Genomic DNA, 27759 nt, shown 5'->3' with positions numbered 1-27759 from the left:
TAAATAAAATACATAAATAATAATTATTATAAACTAAAATACATGATAATAAATTGTCTCATAGATCAGCGCATTTGTGCACGATCTGACTTTAGTGCACCCTCAATTAGGTACAGTCAGCAAAACTATTAGCTTGACTGTACCTACGTAGTACATTTAAACTACTGAGGTTTTAAATACACCACTAATTGTCCCTGCAGAGGGTTCTGTTTAACCCCATTATTTGAAAAATCAATAGTCTGGCGACTCAAACTGTAACAGTTTGGTTCAAATCGTTTACTATTTTTTAGAAGCATTTGTAAACCTTTTGAAATATATGTAGATATCTACGTTTTATAACGTTTATCATTATTAACTTAAGTACTTTTTATATAAGAAAGCGTTTAAAAAAAGGTACTTAAATAGATAAATATTTATATAAGATTGAATAAAAAATATATGACACTTATAAATTAACCACAAATTACATAAACGTATTAAGGCCTGATTCGAATTCAATCTGCCAAATTGAAAACCCTATTAATGGTACTGAAGCTAGCTGAATCAAGATTTGTTTTTCCATAATTTATTGAAAATTTGTTTAAAAATTGTTATTTATAAGTAAATTCATCATTTTCCATTTCTTCCCGCTCCTGTCGTTAGTTTTGTTGTATGCCCTCCATCATACATCCGACAGTGTTTTTTGACAGTTTCTTAGTTTGAGTCCTATCAAGAACAATGTTTATTTTGAAATATTATATTGCATATAGTTTTTGTTGTTTTAACGAACTAATTCCTTGGACACTCCACTCCATACCGTTCAATAGGTCAATACTGTGGGACTTTGTTGAATCAAGTTTTTTGGTCCGATTTCGAGGGTACTGGCTTAAGCATGCTGATTGCCTCATAAACATCGTGGATCATCTCCAAATATTATCAAAGTAATATTGGAAATCCGCATTATTAAACTAAAGCTGCGAACCGTTTCTTTTAGTGATGTTGGTGTCGAGTCGAAAAGTAACCAATGCCCGGTAACTGACACCACATCGACGAAATTCCTGATACGCCAGATATTTGAAGATATGTCTAGATCCTCATTGTTTCATGGATATTGCAATGAAATTACCTTTCAGTATTAGTATAATATTAGGTAACAGGTTATGTTGGAAATTAGTTATGTGCAAGTTTCTTCCATACTTATCAAGTTTTTGACAGCAATTTGGCGCCTAATTAAAAAGACGGCGGCGTTTATTTGATTTTTTTGATCATCTTAGAATTGATAAAAAAAAAATTTTTTGGTATAATAATTTTGTGATTCTGATAATTATAATGTCGTAGTGTATATATAAAGTAAGCTAGAAAATATCCAAGAAAAATCACTCTGAATTTGTCAAATTTGTTTCGAATCAGGCCTTATGTATAAAAATATACATATTCTGCCTTAAACGTGAAGTTATTTTCTACCTCACACCTCGAGTGTAAGCTTGCTAACAAAGGTAATTAATACGAATTCCATATCAGTCATATTTCGAAAAGGCTATTTAAAATGACACATCGCTTTGTGGTCAAGGAACAGTAGCATGGGGTCGCACTTCAAAATAACCAAATTAACTTTGCAGTCGGTAGAACCTGAAACGTCTGAAGTTGATTCTTATTTCGTAGGCACTACGGCGGGCGGATTGTTTGTTGTACTGTAAATTAAGTTGGTGGCACTTAGCTAAGCTAACTAGAGCTTGGTCACGCGAGGCTACTTGTTAGCATAAGTTATACTTGGATAAGGAGCGAGCTTGCTTATTGTGCTTAGCTTTTGGGTAAAAATTGTGCTATAGGAAGTGAATAAACTAACGCGACAATGTTTTCTTTCACGCTGCCCTTTTTACCGCTTTTTATGCCCTGTTCTCCAGGATAGGTATCATGTTAGGTATGTACTCAAACTGCCGTATCTATCCGACAGTGTCTACCTCATCGCTCTTTTCCCAAAATTGTATTACTGAACCATAATATGTATTTGATCATGTTGATGCCAGTTTTCATTGATATTTATTTGTATTAATTGTATGGCGCACAATACGAGTAGATATAATAGTAACATAGACCAATGTTGGATCTTACAATATGACGTTAAATTTACTGTTAGTCAACGATTTTCGAACTTTTGACTGATATGATGATGATGATGATGAATCATTTGGGTTAGATCGATCACTGTACACGAATTTTCCATATAAATTATGATGAACCGGTCAAGGCGAAAACTCAAAACAGTTCAACCTTCAATAAACAAAATAATATTCAGTAGTATTAATTAAATTTATAATGAAATTAGTTTTAAATATTTTTAGTAACAAATAGAAAATTCGAGGAAACACGCAATAAAATATAATACATAAATCAGAAATAATTGTTCTCTGGATAGCGGGTATTGCTGTAATAAAATTAGTGCATTGTTTCATTTCATTTTTATTTAACAATAAATAAATCGTAACAAATCAATTGACCCTTTTAATACGGGCTAAGTTAGTCGGCAATCTATTTTAATTACGGTTTTTTGTTAAATTATTTTGTGTGTAGACAAAGCGTATTTGCTTTTGTTAATTTGTTTTGAGGCTCGCATTAGTTTCATTTAAATTAGTTACACGAATAGGGAAATGTTAGGAGACGCGCCTCAAAATTACTTTTATGCCTAGTACATATTATGCAGGTATGATATTTTTGATACCGTATAGTTAAATACCGAGGTATTTCGAAAAAATTACGAAATGAGGTCTACATGAATGAAAAAATAAATGCCCTAAATATCAAAGTTACTTCAGATTACGGGTTAGCATAATATAATGTACGAAATAAACAACTTTGGTAATCGGACAAATAACAACGATTATTTATAGGTACTAATAAGAGCAGTAATCTAGTCGATACTCAATAAGATCAAGGTGCCTAGCCAAAATGCTAATCGTTTACGCACCGTAGTGAAAGAAACGTAACTGTCTCTGTGACGATAATAAGAAAGAGTGAAAGAGAGAGATTACTGTATCGTTAAGTACCGAGATCGGTCAGTACCATGGAAGACTAAACGTACAATATTTCTTTTTGTTGGGTCGCAAATGCCAATCATTAGACAAAATTTGAATATCATCTAATAATTTGCTTTTGTAACTACATATGTCACCACTAACTACCTATCTGATAAATTGTCTAAGCAAAAATTGTGCAGATATTTAGTTGCATTAAATTACCTAGAATGTTATTTTACGTCACGAAAAAATATACACTCGTATAACTAAAATTGATAAAACAGCAATCCATTGGCAGGCAGATGTACTGGTATCCTTAATTGAACCGATAAGTAACTTTGTAACTTCTCCACACATTTCCTTGTTAAAAATAACTCCGTACATCGGGCATTACTCATCGCTCCCCGCCGTTTTTGTTGATTTATTCAAAGGTGGGTATCAAACGGCGCAAGAGTCGCCCTTTGATAAACTTCGGTACAATTTGTATCGATGTACCTACCCTGTTACATTACTACAGAAAATATACCTTACAGCATTCTCATTACGGTTGATTTTAAGGTTTGAATAAATGTCAAGTGCGAGTATCGAATAAATCAATGACCGATTATTTCTATAAATCGTAACTCGATTAAGTTATAATCGATGGTCGATTGTGATAGGTTGTTATATCGTAGGCCGCGTTGTAAGTAGGAACGTTGGTAAGTTTAATTATAATGTAAGTTATTCGATTTATTCAAATAAATTTTGAAGTATTCTATAGCTTTTCGGGTGGCGGGGTTTGTGATGGTATTAAAGGATAACATGTTTTTAGAAAGGTGAGGTGGCACAGTACAGTCGCCATCAGATATATCGGAGCGGCCAAGGTGTTCACAATATCTGAACACGCACTCTAACGCCTTGACAATAGAGGCGTGTTCAGATATTTGTGAGCACCTTGGCCGCTCCGATATATCTGATGGCGACTGTACAATAAATTACGTTACTGAATAGTTAGTTGCCCAATGCATAATGTTTTATGTTCTCGTCTAGTTAGATCACTTTCTGAGCTTTCCATGTATAGAACAATAATGTTTGATACAAAATATCAGTATTGAAATTTTATTGTAGGTACCCGAAATAAATTAGATTTAACATTATTATTATGTGTTAAACTCGTTTGATCTATATGTGTAAAATTCAATATTGTATCATTATCATTAATTCTATTACTTACTAAATTAAATCAAATGAGTGATGGATGAGTATGAGTAAAAAATACTATTTATTTATGACAAAGATGGCTTACTTATGCGAATTAATAACCGGGCAAGTGCGAGTCGTACTCGCGCACGAAGGGTTCCGTACCATAATGCAAAAAAAACGGTCACCCATCAAAGTACTGACCCCGCCCGACGTTGCTTAACTTCGGTCAAAAATCACGTTTGTTGTATGGGAGCCCCACTTAAATCTTTATTTTATTCTGTTTTTAGTATTTGTTGTTATAGCGGCAACAGAAATACATCATCTGTGAAAATTTCAACTGTCTAGCTATCACGGGTCGTGAGATACAGTCTGGTGACAGACGGACTGACAGACGGACGGACGGACAGCAGTCTTAGTAATAGGGCCCCGTTTTACCCTTTGGGTACGGAACCCTAAAAATTATGATGGCTGATGGTTGTTAAGAGAGGTATGCGACAACGGCGAAACCTGGACAACAAAGGCAACTGGTTATTATCCGAAAAACTCATTGGTACGAGTCGTTTATTGATTTATATCCATGATACCTATTTGTAAATACTAAATACAAAATAATGTTTAAATCTTTTGGTTTTTGATATTGAAGATTCATTTCTCTAAATACAGACCCTAAAATTACCAGCCATTGGATCAAAGACCTTTCTAAACGGTTTAAACATTTTAAAACTCAAAATGGTTTCGAAATGATCGAAACAAAGTGTTGTAAGTTGCTCTTTCTCATATTTAAGTGTAATTTCGAGTCTAACGAACATTTAATCGAGCGGCTTAATAGTACCATTTCGACTTATGTTAAGAGGTAGGAGCAGCAAAAAAGTGAATTTATCGAGGACGTCATAAATGACTCATAGTTACAGTATGATTTAATTAAATGATGTTGAAGTCTAAGCATTTGTTTAAACCAATAAAAAATAAGTTTAAAAACTAAAACCCGACTACTGCAAATCGCGCTCTAAAAAGTATGAAACAAGATAGAATTCTTATCTAAAATTATCAAGCAGGAAATATTATAGATGTTACCATTTTTTTTATAAAAATATAACGTAATATATTTTACTGAATTTTTTATATATTTACAGAGATTCAGAGGATCACCGTGGTCGTATGCCACATTACTTTTAAGTTTATAATCGTGGCTACTTATATCGTGGCGTACTTTTTAGAGCGCGATTTGCAGTAGTCGGGTTTTAGTTTTTAAACTTATTTTTTATTTAATTAATTATGGGGTCATGATTTCGTTACTAACTTTTTGAAGTCACTTTATAGTACTTTTGCGAGGGCGTCCTCAGTACAGAAATGCACGCAGAGCGCCGCCTATATCGGGCTACGCCCGACTCCTTTAGTGCCTATGAGGGCGCCGATGGCGGCCGTTTTTGGAACGCGTACGTCGGGTTACGCTCGACACTTTTAGTATAAGGGCGCCGAACGCGCCCGGTTTTGGAACGCGTACGTCGGGCTACGCCCGACTCTTTTAGTATGAGGGCGCCGAAGGCGCCCGGTTTTGGAACGCGTACGTCGGGCGTAGCCCGACTCTTTTAGTATGAGGGCGCCGAAGGCGCCCGGATTTGGAACGTGTACGTCGGGCTACGCCCGACTCTTTTAGTATGAGGGCGCCGAAGGCGCCCGGCTTTGGAACGCGTACGTCGGGTTACGCTCGACACTTTTAGTATGAGGGCGCCGAAGGCGCCCGACTTTGCAACGCGTACGTCGGGTTACGCTCGACACTTTTAGTATGAGCGCGCCGAAGGCGCCCGGCTTTGGAACGCGTACGTTGGGCTACGCCCGACACTTTTAGTATGAGGGCCGCCTTCGGCGCCCGGCTTTGGAACGCGTATGTCGGGCTACGCCCGACTCTTTTAGTATGAGGGCGCCGAAGGCGCCCGGCTTTGCAACGCGTACGTCGGGCTCCGCCCGACTCTTTTAGTATGAGGGCGCCGAAGGCGCCCGGCTTTGGAACGCGTATGTCGGGCTACGCCCGACTCTTTCAGTATGAGGGCGCCGAAGGCGCCCGGTTTTGGAACGCGTACGTCGGGCTACGCCCGACTCTTTTAGTATGAGGGCGCCGAAGGCGCCCGGCATTGGAACGCGTATGTCGGGTTACGCTCGACACTTTTAGTATGAGGGCGCCGAAGGCGCCCGGCTTTGGAACGCGTACGTCGGGCTCCGCCCGACTCTTTTAGTATGAGGGCGCCAAAGGCGCCCGGCTTTGGAACGCGTATGTCGGGCTACGCCCGACTCTTTTAGTATGAGGGCGCCGAAGGCGCCCGGCTTTGGAACGCGTACGTCGGGCTACGCCCGACACTTTCAGTATGAGGGCGCCGAAGGCGCCCGGCTTTGTAACGCGTACGTCGGGCTCCGCCCGACTCTTTTAGTATGAGGGCGCCGAAGGCGCCCGGCTTTGGAACGCGTATGTCGGGCTACGCCCGACTCTTTTAGTATGAGGGCGCTGAAGGCGCCCGGCTTTGGAACGCGTACGTCGGGCTACGCCCGACACTTTTAGTATGAGGGCGCCGAAGGCACCCGGCTTTGCAACGCGTACGTCGGGCTCCGCCCGACTCTTTTAGTATGGAGGCGCCGAAGGCGCCCAGCTTCGGAACGCGTACGTATCTTGTAAAAAAATTGACTGTGTCATACATTTTGGCTGATCAGGACTTCTATACCTATTCACGTTATAAAATGTTGCAGGACATTAAAAAAACACCATATATAGCGGCCAAACAAATTTCTTTTGCAAAAACCTTCTTGTATCGCCGTAGTCGCGTAACACGCGGATAGAAACCAGAGCGCTTGTAGCTAACCGAAAATTTAATGTTTTATCTGGCGCATGCAAGCAAAGCCGGGTGCAAACGCTAACAATATTTATATATTTGAAATGTGCTAATTGAGCTCTTTCCAATGATGTATAACACATCATCATTACTTAATTTTGGTTTTTTGGTTCGTGACTTTATGACCTCTAGAGGGCGCAGTGTTCATTTTTTTGGGACGCCATATAGCCTATAACCAGCGGACGATTAAGACGATTCGAATGACATATCGTTTGTTAAATTATAATAAGTACTTTAGAAGTTATGAGGGAACAGATGAACATACATACATACATACATACATACCCACATACATACCGGTCAAAATCATAACCCTCCTTTTGCGTTGCCGTAGTCGGGTAATAAAATACAATATTATTAAAGTTATTATTCTCTTTATTTATTTTTCATCTTAAGTTAGGTTGTTTATAACATGAATATAAAAGTAAAATACAAAAGCACATAAAAAACTATAAAAAATAAAAAACCTATTATTATTATTATTCTGTCTTTCCATATCTCGGGACCCTGGGGTCCCGGACCTTTGGGAGGCGTACGTGGGGCCGAAGCCAACAGCGCGGCCCTTTAAGACAAATTAATCTAAATTATTGTTTAGTCTAGCTGAAGTCTGAACAAGTTCCTTGTTTTCTTGTTCTTTTAACAAACAGATGTTTATTTACAAAATGCAATGGTCTAGTCTAGCACATTAATACTTATAGTTAATTAGGTGATCAATTACATATATAAATTAGTTGTTCCAGTATGCGTTAGGAAATATCGATGTTGAATTAAAATCGTATTGATCCAAATTACTTAAAGGTATGTAGCGAAATATCTCACCCATTTAATGACCAGTTTGAATTAAAATAAAAAAAAATTCGCCACTATAAAAATCAATAAGTACTAATGGTTTAAAAATTCACATCTGAAAGCATACGCTTGGCAAAGCTGAAAAACTCGACTCGACTCGAGGATGAGTTGGCATATCGTGCTGTACTTACATGCCAACTTATCCTACGACCGTTTTTGGACATTGGCGACCACCCATCGACTTCCTAGACGTTTGCAGGCGACGTTATAGCTCCTCTACACGATGGGCCAGCGCCGGCCACTCCAAGGGACGCAGCCATGCAGGAGAATGAGATAGCAATATCACTTGTTCCCTCTAACGCATAAATGCGTCCCTTGGAGTGGCCGGCGCTCGTCCATCGTGTAGAGGAGCCATTAGTGTTAGTAAGCTTTTACATTAGTGTTAGTATGCTTCAAGTTATCTTTTGTCACAGGTTATTTCTTAGTGCATCCCGTCAGTCCTGGGTCAACGCAAAAGCCAATGTCAGCTATATATCGATACTCTCAGTGTCGTCCGGCCTGACGTCACGCCACGCATCGTCTCGTGCGGCATGCGCGGCTCGCCTCACGCGGCCTTTCGTGTCATAGGGCCACGCGATCCGGACTATTCAGATCCGACTCTGAGACATCTATTAGATATCTTTTAGACATCACCAAGATACGATAACGATATGTTTAAGATCTAACCTGTCAAATTTGACATTTGTGCGATACAGGAGATACTCTTGAACGATTTCCATAGGATATGACTTAGAGATCCAATTCACATCTACTAGATATCTTACTCTATCTAACGTAAAAGTGACATTGGTTGCCCGAATTGCGCTGCAAAAGACAACTAGTTGATATCTGAACTATAACGTATCTAGAATGGATCTAGTACGTGTCGTCTCTTGTGAATATCTTGAAGTTCGAGTACAGCAGTCAAACCTAATTTTTTTTTATTGCTCCAGCTTAGCTACAAAATATGTACACAATTTAACGTTTATAATGTATCTCAGAGGTGCAGAGAAGGCATTCCGGGCATATTTGTTTATGCAACAGGCATAAGCGAATATTCTGGTAGCTGATTTTCCGCCTGAGCCGTTGAGTCGTCTGGTCTGGGCTATAACCGCGGAAATCGAAGTTCGCAAATTGCGGGAAGTTTTCTCTGTCACTCTAATTACGCCTTCATTAGAGTAAAAGAGAAAGATCCCCACAATTTGCGAATTTCGGTTTTCGCGGTAGCCGCTCTGATTAGGAGAAAGGACCAATCACTGCCAAAATAACAAGAGGCTCTTCGGCCAGAAGTCAGCGCACGCGTCTAACAATAACAATAGCTCGTATTAATTGTAATATAATTCTTAGACATTTACGACAACATGTGATAATAAAAGTCAAGTCATATTTTGTTGAAGCTCTTCAAATTGTTATTAAAATAGTATTAATATTAATACTTCAAAATAGTTTCAATGTCAGGAATGAACCTGCGAGCATCGCGTGGCGGGCATATCCGCCCTTCCTATTCGTGACGGGCGCCGTTTACCCACTATAGTAAGTTAACGGTAGTAAGATTTCATTTCACACGCATTACTTGGACACGTCATCCTCATTGCGAGTACCATATTTTTTTTAACAAGCAGAAAAGTCTGCGAACGATGCTATTAAGCTCAGAATAAATTTAAAAGTGGAAAAATTACTGTCTTGTGTGCGACTTGAACTCACGGCCTCTGGATCGATACTCCATCGCTCTGCCACCTGAGCCACCAAGACCAGCAAATCTTTCCACCATATTATAGGTCAAGGGGACCCTTAGCGACATCTACCGTAAGAGTGTTACCCAAGACAGTAATTTTTCCACTTTTAAATTTATTCTAAACCATATTTTATGTTAATCATTTTATGAATAAATATTACCTATTTTAAGTATCTTTTTCGGCATAAAGTACCCTCGCATTCGAATAGGATCCTAAAGGCAAGGTAGTATACATTTCATACTGATAACTAAATGTTTCCACTTCTAATCCTTGTAATTATAATCCATATCAATTTAAACCTTTATCTATATATATAAATGCAAGTGTCCTGACTGACTGATTCATCAACGCAGAGCCGAAACTACAAAAGATAGAAAGTTGAAATTTTCACACCAGATTATATTTATAAAGTGTACAAGAGATAAGAAGCGATTTTGAAAAATTCAACCCCTAAGGGGGTTAAAAAGGGGATGAAAGTTTGTATGGGGTTCAAGTTTTATTTTAAGCTAGGAATTTGAAACTTCGTAAAAAGATATATTATTAAAAGACAAGAAAACTAATTTCAGCGTTTTTGAAAATTCATCCCCTAAGGTGGTGAAAAAGGGGTTGAAAGTTTGTATGGATATCAATTTCTTTTTCGAACGCGGGACTTGAATCTTTGTATTTGGGGATATTATTAAAAGACAGGAAAAGTAATTTCAGCGTTTTGTAAAATTCATCCCCTAACAGGGTTAAAAAGGGGTTGAAAGTTCGAATCCATTACAAATGCTTTGAAACTTCTTAGAAAGGCGTAATAGCTGATTAGAAAAAAAAGTAATTGCAACGTTTTTGGAAATTCAACCCCTAAGGCGGTTAAAAAGGGGATGAAAGTTCGTCTTGGGGTGCAAATTTGATTTTAAGCTAGGAACTTGAAACTTTGCAAAATTAAATGAATTTGCTTTTATTAAATTAAATTACAAGAGAACTCATTTCAGCGTTTTTGAAGATTCATCCTCTAACGTGGTGCAAAAGGAGTTGAAAGTTTGTATGAATATAAAACTTTTTTTTTCAAGCTTTCAAGCTAGGAACTTCAAACTTGGTAAAAGGGCATTAACATTATATTAAAAGTTTGTATTATAAAGTTTGCATCAATGAAAATTATAGGTACCTACTCAAGATGTAAAATGTTCAAGATAAAAGTACACGCAGACGAAGTCGCGGGCAACAGCTAGTAATCCATATTTATGGGTTTTTGGGAATTACAGTATGTGTCTGACCATGGGGCTTTAATTCCAGGGCTTGATTTTACTCGCTAAACTGAGCTACTTTTACTATGGGACCAACCCTAAAATCGGGGAAATAGAAAACGTCGGCATCTGATCAGACAAAATGTATGAAAACGTAAAAAAATTATTCGGTATTTCGGGGTTGGTGCCTAATCAAAAAACAAATATCGTGTTTCTAAGAAATAAGTGTTCCTTACTAACGCTAACTATTTCTAGGTATATTTGCTATAAATTCAATGGTTTTTGACGTCGGCAAATGATCCATGCTCGTTGACCATTTCGGACATCGTCTTAGCATTTTCGGAATCAAAAGAGTATTTTTCTTAAGTAACACAATCTGATGGAATGCACTATAAGAATTATTAATTGATGCATTTAATTTCAGCATCTCTTTGCAGAAAATCAAGAAAAGGTTTCATGAGCGAAACTTTACATAAATTTACTTATATGTTATATTTATAATTCAATTGAACCACCACTCAAGCGCAGCCAAACCAAGGTCACTAGGCGCCGTCGTAAGAAAGGAAATTAATAAAAAAATGTTACGTCACAGACCCTATGTTTACAAATGTGCCGGTGCCTGTGCTATAATTATAATCGTATTAGGGGGTCGATGGCCGGCCGGGTTAAGGCCGCTTTGTTTTAAAACTGTCCCGTTGTATTAAGATTAAGGGACCATCTTCAATCTTAATGTTACATTTTTTTCTAGGAATTTAGTTCTGAGACAGGTGAGCAAACTGAATGTTAAAATACTAGTTTAATATGTCCAAGAGACAACCTAATCCTTGCACTTAGCTGGATAAAGAATAATCTACAAATCATATGACTTCTGCTAATTTTTTTTTATTCTAAAGAAATTACCCGGCTAATTTTTTTTGACGTATCTTAAAGTTCGAGTTGGGCCGTTAGGTACGAGTAGCTACGTAAGTAAGTCACTGTCAGATAGGACGGAATCTTTTGTGTAATATTTTCTGAGACAGATTAGGTTAGGATATCTACTAGTCCGGGAGCCGGCTGCATGAAACAAACCTCATCAAAAAATAGAATATACCTACCCTGTAGAGGTACCTGACATTTAGTAGATTCCAACGCACTTGGTCGGCCTAGGCTTAACCTGGCAGATTTTGTACAAATGGCAAAAACGTTGGACAAAAATTCATCAAAAAAAACCTCATCGAAAAATAGAATGAAACTTGTATGGTAGGATACCTGACCTTGAGGACAGTAAAAAAAAAGTGGTCGGCCTCACCTTAGCCTGGCAGTTTTTGCAGTCCGACCAGATTTATTGGGTCACGTGAGAGCTACAATTTACCTCATCGAAAAATAGAATGAAACAAACGGATTATAATAGCTAAAATAAGCCTGTTGACGTATGTCTTGGTCGGCCTCACCTTAACCTGGCAGTTTTTGCAGTCCGACCAGATTTATAAAAAAATCATCAAAAAATTTTTATCGATAAATCGTATGAAACTTGTATGGTACGATAGCTGCCTTTGAGGACAGTAAAAAAAAATGGTCGACCAAATCCTGTGTTTGCAGGTTCCTGTGTCCGACCAATTTTGTGGTACCACGTGAGAGCTACAATTTACCTCATCGAAAAATAGAATGAAACGAACGGATTATAATAGCTTAAATAAGCCTGTTGACGTATGTCTTGGTCGGCCTCACCTTAACCTGGCAGTTTTTGCAGTCCGACCAGATTTAAAAAAAATCATCAAAAATTTTTTATCGATAAATCGTATGAAACTTGTATGGTACGATAGCTGCCTTTGAGGACAGTAAAAAAAAATGGTCGGCCAAATCCTGTGTTTGCAGGTTCCTGTGTCCGACCAATTTTGTGGTACCACGTGAGAGCTACAATTTACCTCATCGAAAAATAGAATGAAACAAACGGATTATAATAGCTTAAATAAGCCTGTTGACGTATGTCTTGGTCGGCCTCACCTTAACCTGGCAGTTTTTGCAGTCCGACCAGATTTATAAAAGAAATCATCAAAAATTTTTATCGAAAAATCGTGTGAAACTTGTATGGTACGATAGCTGCCTTTGAGGACAGTAATAAAAAAGTGGTTGGCCAAATCCTGTGTTGGCAGGTTCCTGTGTCCGACCAATTTTTTGGTACCACGTGAGAGCTACAATTTACCTCATCGAAAAATAGAATGAAACAAACGGATTATAATAGCTTAAATAAGCCTGTTGACGTATGTCTTGGTCGGCCTCACCTTAACCTGGCAGTTTTTGCAGTCCGACCAAATTTATAAAAAAATTATCAAATTTTTTTTATCGAAAAATCGTATGAAACTTGTATGGTACGATAGCTGCCTTCGAGGACAGTAAAAAAAAAAGTGGTCGGCCAAATCCTGTGTTGGCAGGTTCCTGTGTCCGACCAATTTTGTGGTACCACGTAAGAGCTACAATTAACCTCATCGAAAAATAGAATGAAACAAACGGATTATAATAGCTAAAATAAGCCTGTTGACGTATGTCTTGGTCGGCCTCACCTTAACCTGGCAGTTTTTGCGGTCCGACCAAATATATAAAAAAAAATTCAAAAATTTTTTATCGAAAAATCGTATGAAACTTGTATGGTACGATAGCTGCCTTTGAGGACAGTAAAAAAAAATGGTCGGCCAAATCCTGTGTTGGCAGGTTCCTGTGTCCGACCAATTTTGTGGTACCACGTGAGAGCTACAATTTACCTCATCGAAAAATAGAATGAAACAAACGGATTATAATAGCTAAAATAAGCCTGTTGACGTATGTCTTGGTCGGCCTCACCTTAACCTGGCAGTTTTTGCGGTCCGACCAAATATATAAAAAAAAATTCAAAAATTTTTTATCGAAAAATCGTATGAAACTTGTATGGTACGATAGCTGCCTTTGAGGACAGTAAAAAAAAATGGTCGGCCAAATCCTGTGTTGGCAGGTTCCTGTGTCCGACCAATTTTGTGGTACCACGTGAGAGCTACAATTTACCTCATCGAAAAATAGAATGAAACAAACGGATTATAATAGCTTAAATAAGCCTGTTGACGTATGTCTTGGTCGGCCTCACCTTAACCTGGCAGTTTTTGCAGTCCGGCCAAATTTATAAAAAAATCATCAAAAATTTTTTATCGAAAAATCGTGTGAAACTTGTATGGTACGATAGCTGCCTTTGAGGACAGTAAAAAAAAAGTGGTCGGCCAAATCCTGTGTTGGCAGGTTCCTCTGTCCGACCAATTATGTGGTACCACGTGAGAGCTACAATTTACCTCATCGAAAAATAGAATGAAACAAACGGATTATAATAGCTAAAATAAGCCTGTTGACGTATGTCTTGGTCGGCCTTACCTTAACCTGGCAGTTTTTGCAGTCCGACCAAATTTATGAAAAAATCATCAAAAAATTTATATCGAAAAATCGTATGAAACTTGTATGGTACGATAGCTGCCTTTGAGGACAGTAAAAAAAAAATGGTCGGCCAAATCCTGTGTTGGCAGGTTCCTGTCTCCGACCAATTTTGTGGTACCACGTGAGAGTTACAATTTACCACATCGAAAAATAGAATGAAACAAACGGATTATAATAGCTAAAATAACCCTGTTGACGTATGGCTTATTACGGGCGGCTTTCATAAATTCAATGTGGCAGTGTGCGGCAGAATCCACTTGCATCAAATTTGATGCAACACATTGTGGCTGGACATTAAGAGATGAAATGTATAAGATCAAATGGTTTGAAGGACACATAACGCCTTTGCGAGTCGAAGAAATAACAATAAGATAATCACTTAATATATGTGAGGTTATCTTGTGTATTTTTATTTATTTATATTTATTGAGAAGTTCAACAGCGTTTACATTAAATTGTCTTTCACCTGTTAGTATCTGATCCTTTCGCATTTTCTCAAAGGTTAGCTGGAAGAGATCCCTTTTAGGGATAAGTTCGCCTTTGTACATAACATTTTTATTTTTGTTTTGTTTTTGTCCATTTTATGTAAACCTGTTTATGTGCAATAAAGTGACATACATACATACATACATTAAATAATATACAAAAAACATGAGAACTTATAGCATAGCCAATAACAGAACTTCCTGTAATTTATACATAATAAAAAATCATCTGTGGGTAGACTTGTAACTTGTGCCGTACAAGAATCGTAAATATAACTTAATTTGTAAGTTTTTAAGGTACAAGGAAAAAGAGAAAAAATTAATAATAACTGTAAACTGGAAAAAAAATCCTAAAATAGTAGGTATAGCTCTAATTTTGCGTAAACAATAAATAAAAAATAGTAAAATAAAAATACATACAGTACCTACATAAACGAGCGAATCTATTAGTTTGTATGCATTTATTGGAATTTATGTGTTCGTGTGTGTGTGTGTGTGTGTGTATGTGTGTAAGTGGGTGTGATAGTGCGTGACTACCAGGAAAGTTGCTTTGCAATTTGTGATTTGAAAACACGTCTGGAGGAGAAGAAAGGGTCAATGTTTTGGAACGATTTATTATAGGTACGTGCGATTCCACTCAGAATTTAATAGAATAGAATTTTGGCCATAATTGGTACGATGACAGGGAATATGGAATAGTGTGGTGTGACGAGTTCGGCGCGTGGGAGCGCGGAGCCCTAACTGTGACAGCAATCCAACGCAGTCTAGATGCCCGTTGAGAACATCGTGGAGGAACATTTTACCATTTATTTAAATTTTGGAAGGATCACGTGCAGTTTTTCCTCTTATATTACAAGTGTTCGATTGAAAACTAAGCTTTGGTGTATACCTGGATCACCTGCACGTACAAGAAGGCGTTTCATATACGCCCGCCCATCAGATAGGTACACAAAGTCATGATGCGTATGGAATACAGCATGTGTGGTCCTATTCTAGCTGTCACGTGGTATCACAAATTTGGTCGGACTGCAAAAACTGCCAGGCTACGGTGAGGCCGACCAAGCCATACGTCAACAGGTTTATTTTAGGTATTATAATCCGTTTGTTTCATTCTATTTTTCAATGAGGTAAATTGTAGCTCTCACGTGGTACCACAAAATTGGTCGGACACAGGAACCTGCCAACACAGGATTTGGCCAACCACTTTTTTATTACTGTCCTCAAAGGCAGCTATCGTACCATACAAGTTTCACACGATTTTTCGATAAAAAATTTTTGGTGATTTTTTTATAAATTTGGATGGACTGCAAAAACTGCCAGGTTAAGGTGAGGCCGACCAAGACATACGTCAACAGGCTTATTTAAGCTATTATAATCCGTTTGTTTCATTCTATTTTTCGATGAGGTAAATTGTAGCTCTCACGTGGTACCACAAAATTGGTCGGACAGAGGAACCTGCCAACACAGGATTTGGCCGACCACTTTTTTTTTACTGTCCTCAAAGGCAGCTATCGTACCATACAAGTTTCATACGATTTTTCGATAAAAAATTTTTGATGATTTTTTTATAAATTTGGTCGGACTGCAAAAACTGCCAGGTTAAGGTGAGGCCGACCAAGACCTACGTCAACAGGCTTATTTTAGCTATTATTATCCGTTTGTTTCATTCTATTTTTCGTTGAGGTAAATTGTAGCTCTCACGTGGTACTACAAAATTGGTCGGACACAGGAACCTGCCAACAAAGGATTTGGCCGACCACTTTTTTTTTACTGTCCTCAAAGGCAGCTATCTTACCATACAAGTTTCATACGATTTTTCGATAAAAATTTTTTGATGTTTTTTTTATAAATTTGGTCGGACTGCAAAAACTGCCAGATTAAGGTGAGGCCGACCAAGACATACGTCAACAGGCTTATTTTAGCTATTATAATCCGTTTGTTTCATTCTATTTTTCGATGAGGTTAATTGTAGCTCTTACGTGGTACCACAAAATTGGTCGGACACAGGAACCTGCCCACACAGGATTTGGCCGACCACTTTTTTTTTACTGTCCTCAAAGGCAGCTATCGTACCATACAAGTTTCATACGATTTTTCGATAAAATTTTTTTGATGATTTTTTTATAAATCTGGTCGGACTGCAAAAACTGCCAGGTTAAGGTGAGGCCGACCAAGACATACGTCGACAGGCTTATTTTAGCTATTATAATCCGTTTGTTTCATTCTATTTTTCGATGAGGTAAATTGTAGCTCTCACGTGACCCAATAAATCTGGTCGGACTGCAAAAACTGCCAGGCTAAGGTGAGGCCGACCACTTTTTTTTTACTGTCCTCAAGGTCAGGTATCCTACCATACAAGTTTCATTCTATTTTTCGATGAGGTTTTTTTTGATGAATTTTTGTCCAACGTTTTTGCCATTTGTACAAAATCTGCCAGGTTAAGCCTAGGCCGACCAAGTGCGTTGGAATCTACTAAATGTCAGGTACCTCTACAGGGTAGGTATATTCTATTTTTTGATGAGGTTTGTTTCATGCATGAGCGCAAAAAACGAAAAACTTTTTTAAGAATCTTGTCGAAAAACAGTGAAATTATATAAGTAAAATATACTTACTCATTTTAAAAAAGGCTAGAGAATAGATCATAAGTTTTTGCGTTGTCACAGGGCCCGATTCGAATTTTGAAATAGATATCTTTTAGACATCACCAAGATACGATAACGATATGTTTAAGATCTAACCTGTCAAATTTGACATTTGCGCGATTCTGGAGATACTCTTGAACGATTTCCACAGGATATGACTTAGAGATCCAATTCACATCTAATAGATATCTAGTCTATCTAACGTAAAAGTGACATTGGTTGCCCAAATTGCGCTGCAAAAGAGAACTAGTTGATATCTAAATTATAACGTATCTAGAATGGATCTAGTACGTGTCGTCTCTTGTGAATATCTTGAAGTTCGAATACGGCAGACAGTATTTTATGATTATGATACTATGCGTAAAACCATAAAACGGTGTCAATTATTAGCTTCCAGGAATAGGAGGCTGTAAAAAAATGTCTTATCAGAAAACCATAATTACCCCGACCGCATACATATTCTGCTCTGTAGCTAAACAGTTTTAAAAACACTAAGTTTTTAAGGTTAATACGCCTTTCTTGTTATCACGCATTATTCTTAACAATCGGCTATCGAATAAAAAATCTGCAAACAATGGAGTAGGAATCAACCTTCAGAAGAGTAATTGAATAATCATACCAACATTTAGGACAAGGGAACTTTAAAGAACTCATCTGCTTTAAAGTGCAATTAGAAACCAACCTTAACTACCTATTAATGCAATTTAGATTCATTTGAACACAAAAACATATACGACATCGTGAACCTGAAACGTCTTAACGCCAGAAAAGAATATCTGAATGTTTAATTTTAGTCTTAATGCGCTTTACGTTAAGGGTTATTTTATCTTGTTTCATGTGATCTATGATTATTAATTTTAACGTTGGATGCGAGTTCATAGTCGGATGGGCATATATGCCACGCAAAATTAAGTATGCCAATATGTACGGTTGATCGCGCTCAGCCTTCATCGGAATGACCATTTTCCGTCGATTTTTCTTACGCCTTATACTTTTCTACGCGCGTCAAGGTCTTTTACATGGCAAGTTATGTTTGTTATGTCAGTATCTTATAATGTTTATCCGGTTTCGATGTGATAATTAATAGTACATTACTACAGAGGCCGGGACGAAAGGGGTTGCCGGCCGAAGACATATAGACGGCCGAGCGAAGCGAGGCCGAATAGGTCTGAGCGCGGGCAACCCCATTTCCCGCCGAGGTATGTATAGTGCTTTTCTCAAACATGCAATGAAATAAATAAAATAAAAAATCCACGAAACCCAAGTTTTATTTATAGAAAAAACTAAAAGTAAACTACACCCAAAATATAACCAACACGTACCGATATCATTATCACGTGTATGTTTTACACGAGTCGTGTATTTTTACTACCCGTATATTTTCATGTATCTTTGATTTTTTTCGCCTTGTATCCGTCTGACTGTCGTTTTCGTCACATAAGTTTACAGTCTTTCATGTTGATATCATGTTTCACATACATCGTTGCTTTATGCATGGAGTAAATAAGTATAATTTCCACAGTGTTGACGAATTTGTAGTTACATTCATTTAAAATATGCCACAAAACTGTTTCTAATAAACTGTAAGCCATTTTTCTTAGTTTCTCAAATAATAAAATTGCCATAAGCAACCATATACATACTTCGTCTTTGACTTGGCGGCAGAGGCAGCAAATTATTTAAAATCAATTCTGCTTACGCTGCCAATTCCAACTCCTACGATTACAATTAATATTAATTTCATTATTTCGTCGGAACTCATATTAAAGTCAAAAAATCAACAACGCACCATAAATCCAATAAAACAGACTGAATATTTTCTACTTTACCTCCATAACAACTTAAAAAATATAACTACGCGTGTTTGAGTAGACCTTTTTATCGCTAACGTTTAGATGAAATATTTTAAATGTTTTTATTTGTGTAGTTTAATTTATAATTTAAAATTATAAAATTATAGAATGTATTATTTATTAAGTTCATGTTGATTTTATACAAATAAAACTGCAAATTATAGCAAACATTGTTTTTTGTTTTTTTTTATAGGCGTAGTGGCAGAGTGTCATTACGAACCATAAAGCAAATACTGCCTCTAGTTTTTTTTAATGGATGAATGCCACGATGCTGTGTCACAAATATCTGTGAAATGAAAATTAAAAAAGAGGACTTTGCCGGCCTAGGCCTGCAAGATGTGTTTGAAATTCCATTAACGACCTTTTGTCCTAGCCGCACCTGAAACGTCATACTTCACAGCCTATTATAAGGAACATAACATCAATATTTCATTGCATGTTTGAGAAAATAAATATTTTAAGACTTATGTACGATTGTACGAAGATGTATCGACCCGTGGCCGAATTATAAAGATCTGAGCGGCTACCGCGAAAACCGAAATTCGCAAATTGCGGGGATCTTTCTCTTTTACTCCAACGAAGGCGTAATTAGAGTGACAGAGAAAGATCCCCGCAATTTGCGAACTTCGATTTTGGCGGTTATAGCCCAGTATAGTATGTTATCGATCGTTTTACGCTCATACTGAAATATAGATAGTTGGAATCTCTACCTACTGCTGCATGTATATGGATATCTGTGCCATCCTGCCGTGCTGTCTGCTCCCTTTTGAGTGTACAATAGTTATTTATAATATTGTCTAGTATTTTTTTCTCTTTTGAATAGCTATCAATTGTCCCTTACCTATCATTAGTGCCCGCCATTTTGAATAATAAAATTACTTTCATTATAAAGCGCGGGGTAGTTCTAGTACAGTCAAGTTGTTGTGAAGATGTATTTGGTAGTCATTATAATTATGCTGATAACAAAGTAATATAAGTTTAAATACTAGTAAAAGTATTCATTTTTATCATCGACGTGGTAATATCCCTATTCCCGACCTTCCCAAATAAAAAATAGCTTATTCGCTAGGTATGTAAAAATATTTTACAAATTTCTTCGAAGTATTTTTTTTTATTGATGATGAAGCTTATATAATGATTTGCAGTTTAAAGCATACTTACACAGATACAGATGCAACTTGGCATATGGAACAGCCTCGTTTGAACCGTTTAAAAAGCCGTTCCAATCGTAATAGCACGTAATAGCAAAAATCTATGCAGTTGCCGGACTAATCGGGCAATTTGCGGACAAGTGCCGCGATTTGTTGCAATCACCGTTGTTGCTTCACTGTTATGTCAACCATCATGACCTGTGGGGTTCACGTCATATAGGTAGTAGTGACTCTGTTTAAGTGATACAATGAGCCGAATTATATCTGTCCCTATCAAGTTTTCTCCGTATCCAATACAACCTCTAAAATACAACAAAAATACAAATATTCTATTTTTTTATTTTTTTTTCGATGTAAAATCATTTATTTACAAACAAGATAGGTATATACAGTGGTATTACTAAAAGAAATTAATAACTAGCTTAAATCTAAAATAGGCCCTTGAGGCATTGTACCAAGGATGCTGGCATTTCCTAGCTGTATCGCAATGCTGATACGTTGTGCGAGGTAGCCGCCAGCTCTTCGGTCAGCGTCGTTATGGCGAATATCCTAAAAATATTAACATACCCATTTTACCTACTTAATTGGGTGGTCTGATTGGTTATATTTAACTATGTTATGAATCCAATGGATACACGTATAGGACGAATCTAAACTCTTATTTCTGACTATTATATTATGTACTTCTAGTTTATATGTACCTATAGTCTGCTTTTTTTTTAATTCACTCAATAGTTATATTTCTCTCTCTGCACCAATTGTAGATATCTCTGTTTGGCCCTATGGTTGACTGGTAGAGAATGCCGTTTGGCATTAAGTCCGCCATTTGTACATTGTTGTATATATTTTGTGCAATAAAGTTTAAATAAATAAATAAATACTTCTTAGTTTGTTACCGAGTTGCGCTATTAGCATCTTTTTCCTCGATATCCAAACGAAAAAACACATAATTATACTTAACGCAATATCAACCCACGAAGTGAAATGTACTGTTTTGATCTCGCTTGATTGAACATTTGCTTATTATTAGTTATTATCATTGGTTAAATATACACAATAAGCTCAACGAATTTGTTTGCCGACACTCATTGACCCCATAACCGCTAAAGTGCTTTAAACACCATGTATAATCGCCTTAGCCCGCGGATCGGGTTCCATTCGCACTACTGTATTGCCCCGGCCCTCTTCGATACCGGTCCCAGAGTTAGAGATCCGTAACACGGTCTGAAGGTTCATCAGAATATTTTGGCATCAAAATTTGCATAGCGACAATTAGATGTTATACCTACGTAACGGTTACGTTTACTGTAATCTGCATAATAATAGTAGTAGGAACTGTGGTGCCTTGCTTGTAGCGGTATCCTAAATTAACATGGATTAAACTGAAATTCAGTTTTATACGTGAAGTTAGTAATTTATAGTTAATTTATAAATTTTGACATACCTAATGTGCGACAACAAGCGATGGATGAGCAACAGCAGAACCCATAAAAACATGAATGTTATACTTTTTATTGGTTCGTATAGCAAATCGAGCGTTACAGTCCGTTCTCGTTTTGTCGGCCATCTTTTTTCTTTTTTTCGGTCCGTGCGAAATTGAGAGGAATTAATTAACAAAGAATTTCTCGTGGATTAAAAGATAAATTGTTTGTTGGTGTCTTAAGTCAATTATTTTTCTTGTTAGGCGATCTTTGGTAGACAAAAAACCATTTAAGGTGTTAAGGGAGGTCATGTCGATTATAGTATTTTTCAGATAGTGACAGTCATCTCCATAGTCTCCATACAATATAATAAGTATAATAACCTTAAAACACATTAAATCTGTCAAAATTGTATTGAGATGACAGCGGTTACCATAGCCAAGCTATTTGAAAAATACTTAGCGACCAAAAGTTATTAGCGTGATTTGATCTTACTGATTTGATTTCCCAAAAACGAAACAATTTCATAAAATGTACTGGCGTAAGAATGAAAAATAATACCTTGAAATTGAAATATATTTACACTAAACAGTGTCTCATTTTATCTTAAGCGTGCTAGAATGGCAAAATATTGCAATATCTTGCATTGACGTAAAGTCAGGCGCAAGTGTCAGAAAATTTTAAATGTTAATAGAATAATAAGCCCATAAAATATTTTATGTTGAAAAAATTGGACGTTAGAATTAAATTTTCATTTGAAATACTGTCAAGTCACTTAGAACCAACATATATTTTCAAACAGTAATAAAATTGTTACGTTCTCGCGGTACCCGCAATAACACTTTTGAATAAATTTCAGCTGTCATTTACAGTTCTACCATACAGTCGTACCACATTCTGACTGACATTTCTACATATTCTGACTGACGTTTCTAATCCTGACGATTTCTCAAAAGGGCAAAATTGGCAGGTTTGATTGTACCTATGCAAAATGGTCTGAGCCGTATAATCAAAGAAACCTATATTTTAAAATTTAGAATTAAATGAGTAATCGATCGATGAACAAGTAATTAAAAACATAAATCTATCACTGTCAATTCGAATAGGCCGAAGTTTTCCCACACAATGATTAGGGTAAGTTTTGCATAAAAATAACGTGACAAGTCTTTATGCTTTTTTGCTGCCGATCGTTAATGTGATGTTTGATTGTTTTGTAATGAGAATGTATTCTTTAACAGCGTTGTGGTTGAGCAGTTAATTACACTGACGATGGCGAGTAGTCAGCAATATGTATACAACTGACCATTTTAACACACCCAGACGTATTTTAAAAATTATCGTTTACGTTAACTCGTTTCTAAAATGCTATATTAACCCGCAAAAAATATTTAATTGGCCAGTGACATTAATTAGAAATTAAATAGGAATTTGCGTTGCTTAGCAAGTAACACAAATTCCTATTTAATTCCTAATGATTCCCTATTTTTTCAGGAAGCCATTTAGAGTATTTTTTTTCCCTATAAAATCTCCTATAACACTCATACTCAAGGACCAGGACAAGGAATAATTGAAGACCAAACTGACGGTCAAGTGGTGGTCACACGCATAGATAACTTGCAAACTTCCTGACATACGCGAGGTTCACTGCCAATTACGATATATCCTGTCGGTGCGTTCGTTCTGAAGGACATCCTTAACATTGACTATTATTTGTTATGCCATTCGTATGGAATAAACAAACAGTATTTGTATGGTTGAAATGATACTTATGTAATTATGTGATATACCTTTCATACAGAATGAGTTGTTTATATTGACTTACAGAAAGTTTTATAATTTGTCTGTAATGCTTTCAACTGCCATATTAAGTACAGACAAATCTAAAATATATATATTGGTATAGGTACCTACGTATAAAAAAATAATATAAGTAATAGAATAAGAGTGACATTCCATTTCCAACTGCAGCTGCAATACTGTTCATTTTACTATGGAAACGCGTTGCTGTCATTGTCATTTTCCATAGAAAATTGAACAGTATTGCAGCTGCAGTTGGAAATGGAATGTCACTCTTAAGGTGACATTTGAATTACGATGACAGCAGCGTTACAGTTGCAGCGTTACTGCTGCGTCGTTGTCACTGTCAATCTCCTTGAAGAAATTTTATTGGAGTACTATATTGAACGTTCTAATCGCGACAGCAATGCAGCAACAGATTGACAGTGACACTGTCCGCGTCTACGCTGTAGAGCAGTAATGTCACAAGTAGACGCAGTAAATAGTTTTTTTTTTGCATAATTATGTTATTCTATCAAGAAAATCATCGTTGCAACTATGTACTCCCAATTTAAGATATCTCCCAGAAAACAGTCCGGCTAAGGGATGCTAATGCCAAATCCATTAACAGGAGAATCGCTCCGATTACCGTTAACCCCCCAATGCCCACGGTACTTAGACGGCATTAGTTCCGCGCGTGTGGCCCTTGCCGAGCTGGCCCATTGTGTACGACCGCAGGGTTACCTGTAACCGATACTGGGGTGAGGAGTGGACTCCACTGAAAATTATTGGGTTCCAAATAATATGTAATGCTGTTATAGTATTTTATGCAACCGTTGTTTAAGAGAGGTCAAAAAAGGCGAGTGGCGTGAGTAACAATTTGAGGCGAAGCCGAAAATTATTAATAAAGACGCCACGAGTATTTTTTTACTCAGTTAAACAACGTTGCATACAATACTTTTTCTACGACCAAGCACTTACATTGAAATAAAATTGTAAATTTAACAAAATATTTTTAAATCAAGAAGTAGCAAAAATGGAGGGTACAGGCGGGAAAAGAATGAATGTATGAATAAAATTAAAAAAAATGTCTATGGTTCACTTATTTGTCAGACATGACATTTAAAATAAGGTTGGCAACACTGTCTTTCATTCAAAAATTTTTAAGTGGTCATTACACGAAGTATCGTAAAATCGTCAAAAAGATACTGCGTTGAATTCTTTTTTGGGGAATAGACTAAAGAATTGTCTTGACAACTATAAGGTAGGGTTTTAAAGGTATGTGCACGACCCTTTAAATGACAAATAAAAGTACGGGAGTAGAAAAATAATAATATGAAATGCTGTTAAATAAGCACTCAAGGTTTTTTCTGGGATATGAGTATGAGTACCTACAGGCTAACTTTAGTATGTGCATGTGGCATAGTGCAGTATAATGCACCTACAGCACAGAACTGAGTTTCATATCTACAAGTTACGTGAGTGAAACAAGGAATATTTTCTTAAGGGAATAATAAGCTAGTGTAAAATTGATTTAATTGTACATGTATTATAATATTACTAAAATTTAAAATTCAGTGAGATGGTAATTTTGCTAGACACAACAATTTAGACAAGTCGATATAACCACACAGCTATTCCATCCCAAATAAAAATTAATCAACCATGAAGCTTAAGGCAATAATACTACAATACCATGAAAAGAGAATTTCGCGGCACCCCCAACTATAGACACCCTATCAGGCAACAATGTGACCATTCACTGTTTTGACAGGAGTTAAGGGGTCTCCGGGGTTGGACGTCTTTACCTGAGGGACACAATAGACCCCCACCGTGCGGCGTGTGCCCATTGTCGGGTTAGATTGATATTGCACTTGTTGTAAGTGATGCTGGGATCATAGTGGGCTATAATCGCATTTGGGGCCGGCTGTAAGGCACTGTTAGCACAAGTATCCTCGTGTAGGCGCAGCAGATGTTTAGAATGTACATATAGCTAGGTACATACTAATAGATTTACCAAGGTTTCTTTCTACTTTCAGGAATGAAGCGAAATTAGCTGGAAATATGTCAGTAATAATCTGTTATTAAAGAGGTGCTAATTCATTGATCACACGCAGAGATATGATAGGCAGTGATTGGGGTTAAAAACAATATATAGGTACCTAATACAATAAGTATTTAACTGAAAAAACAGTAGTCGTTTTATAAAGAAATATTTTACTAAAACTAACTACATATGTGTATAGGAAAATGGATAAACAGAGGTGACAAATGGACTAAACCAATAATACCTATATAATTATATTTTTGGTAGTAACGTAATATGTAGTTTATAAGTTAGATCTGTCTGTGTTTTGTTTCCAGTGACATGTTATATAAAATGTACACCTTATTTATTTGACTGTGAATTAGATACTTACTTAAATATTCGTAGCTAGTAAGTATACACCGAATAGAATTTGCTGACGCCAAATCGCTGACGACACGGCTTATTTTTGAGAAAATGTTTTTTATAATAACCAGATATTATAGAGTTGTCTTTTGATGAATTTAAAATCTATATAAATCACGCTAGGTTCACGAGAACAATCAGTAAAAAAATGTTAGAGGTTCCGTCATGTGGAAAAAATTATTATGGAAAAAGAAGTAGGAAGTACTTGATCCCAAAATTGTATAATGAAATACCGTATGAAATAAGGGAATGTAAATTAGCTAGGATGTTTAAAGGTAAAATGAAAAGGTTTTTATTAAACAAAATTAAGTTAAAGTTACCAGCATAAGCAATAAGATGTACCTAAATAAGTTAACAATTAATTAGGCAATTAGCTAAGTCTACCCATCTATGTTTAAGGGAGTTCCCTCTGCCAACAAACTGCCCTGCAGTTTGGCAGAAGAAAAACGTCTGTAAAATAGGGTTTATTTCACCTGAATAAATGATATATTTATTTTTTATTTTTAAATATTAGTGTTTTATTAGTGGTTTTAAATTATACAACTTTCATTATGCTTATACCAATGACCGTACGAGCATGGAAACGTTGGCTCGTACCAAATGAGGGTTAGCTGCGCTCATTTAGGGTTGCCGGCGTCTCATTTATTCTACTAAATAATAAATCTGTATTAATATTATGCTTTTTAATATAATTTGTACCATACTTTCATTGGCCTATTCAGGCCATGGCGCGTCACCTTGACGACGAACATAAATAAAGATATTTTCCCCTGATAGGAAATCCGCTTGTATTTCAGCGGAGGTGTGGCCCTTAATAAGATTTGCAAGTAATCTCATTTGTCAATGTGTAATTTATTTGGTCGAGGCGTGACTTTACAAGATTACCTTAGAAATATATTGTTCTGTCATAGGGCTGTCAAGTGGCCTATGAGAATTAACCACGCCTATAAAAACATGGCAGTTCAAAAAGGCTTTTGATAGGTTTAAATAAATTGCATATCCAACGTCGAAGTGCGGAGAAATTCGGCAGCGTTCGGGTTTTCAGCAGAAATAATTTTCATCGACCTTGTAAAGATGTGTATTTTTATTTAGATTTATTGCATTTCTTATTTTGTAGGTAATATCTAGTTAAATGCCATAGGTATTAAGGTTCCAGCGCAGTGAATATTTGCATGATTGTAGGTATTTGATTAAGCAGCCTAGATAAGCTATGAAACGTGAATTAAACTTGAAACAAATAAGAAAAATCTTAATAGGTACCGTTAATTGTTAATCAGCTAAAAGTTAGACATATCGTTTTTTGCACCAAAAATGAATACAAACTTGGAAATTCAAGGCTATTTTGATTTTTTTCTATTGAAAAATAATTGTTAAGAAAACAAAGAGAATACGCGCGATGTTATAAAGCTAAATAAATCCGAGTTAAACCAATAAAGGGGTTTTATTAAATGAAAACCTATTGGATTTGCCGACGGCGGCGGTGCATTTTGTGATTAAGGTCGGCGGACACTGGCAGGCTGGAACGCTACTATTTATTTATTTATTTATGTTTTTAACGCTACTAGATACAAACGTAATGTTTTATTTTATATTCTCGATTTATAAGCTAATATTTTTAATTTTCCAAAATGTTGTAATTTCAAATTCTGACAAACTTAAAATTTATGATTTTGTTTAAATACAGCATTATTCAGTAATTT

The 27759-nt window shown here is 36.6% G+C and overlaps 1 protein-coding gene across 1 annotated transcript in view; it reads right to left on the bottom strand.

Annotated features, from left to right (window-relative positions):
* LOC134666226 (aryl hydrocarbon receptor) overlaps window positions 1-27759 on the bottom strand; it is a 132838-nt gene that overhangs the window by 57213 nt on the left and 47866 nt on the right. The gene's annotated exons all lie outside the window — the stretch shown is intronic.

Source organism: Cydia fagiglandana, chromosome 1 (assembly GCF_963556715.1).
Source record: "Cydia fagiglandana chromosome 1, ilCydFagi1.1, whole genome shotgun sequence".
Lineage (NCBI taxonomy): Eukaryota > Metazoa > Arthropoda > Insecta > Lepidoptera > Tortricidae > Cydia > Cydia fagiglandana.
Note: the sequence above shows the minus strand (reverse complement) of the source record. Positions and strands in the feature narration are given on the sequence as shown.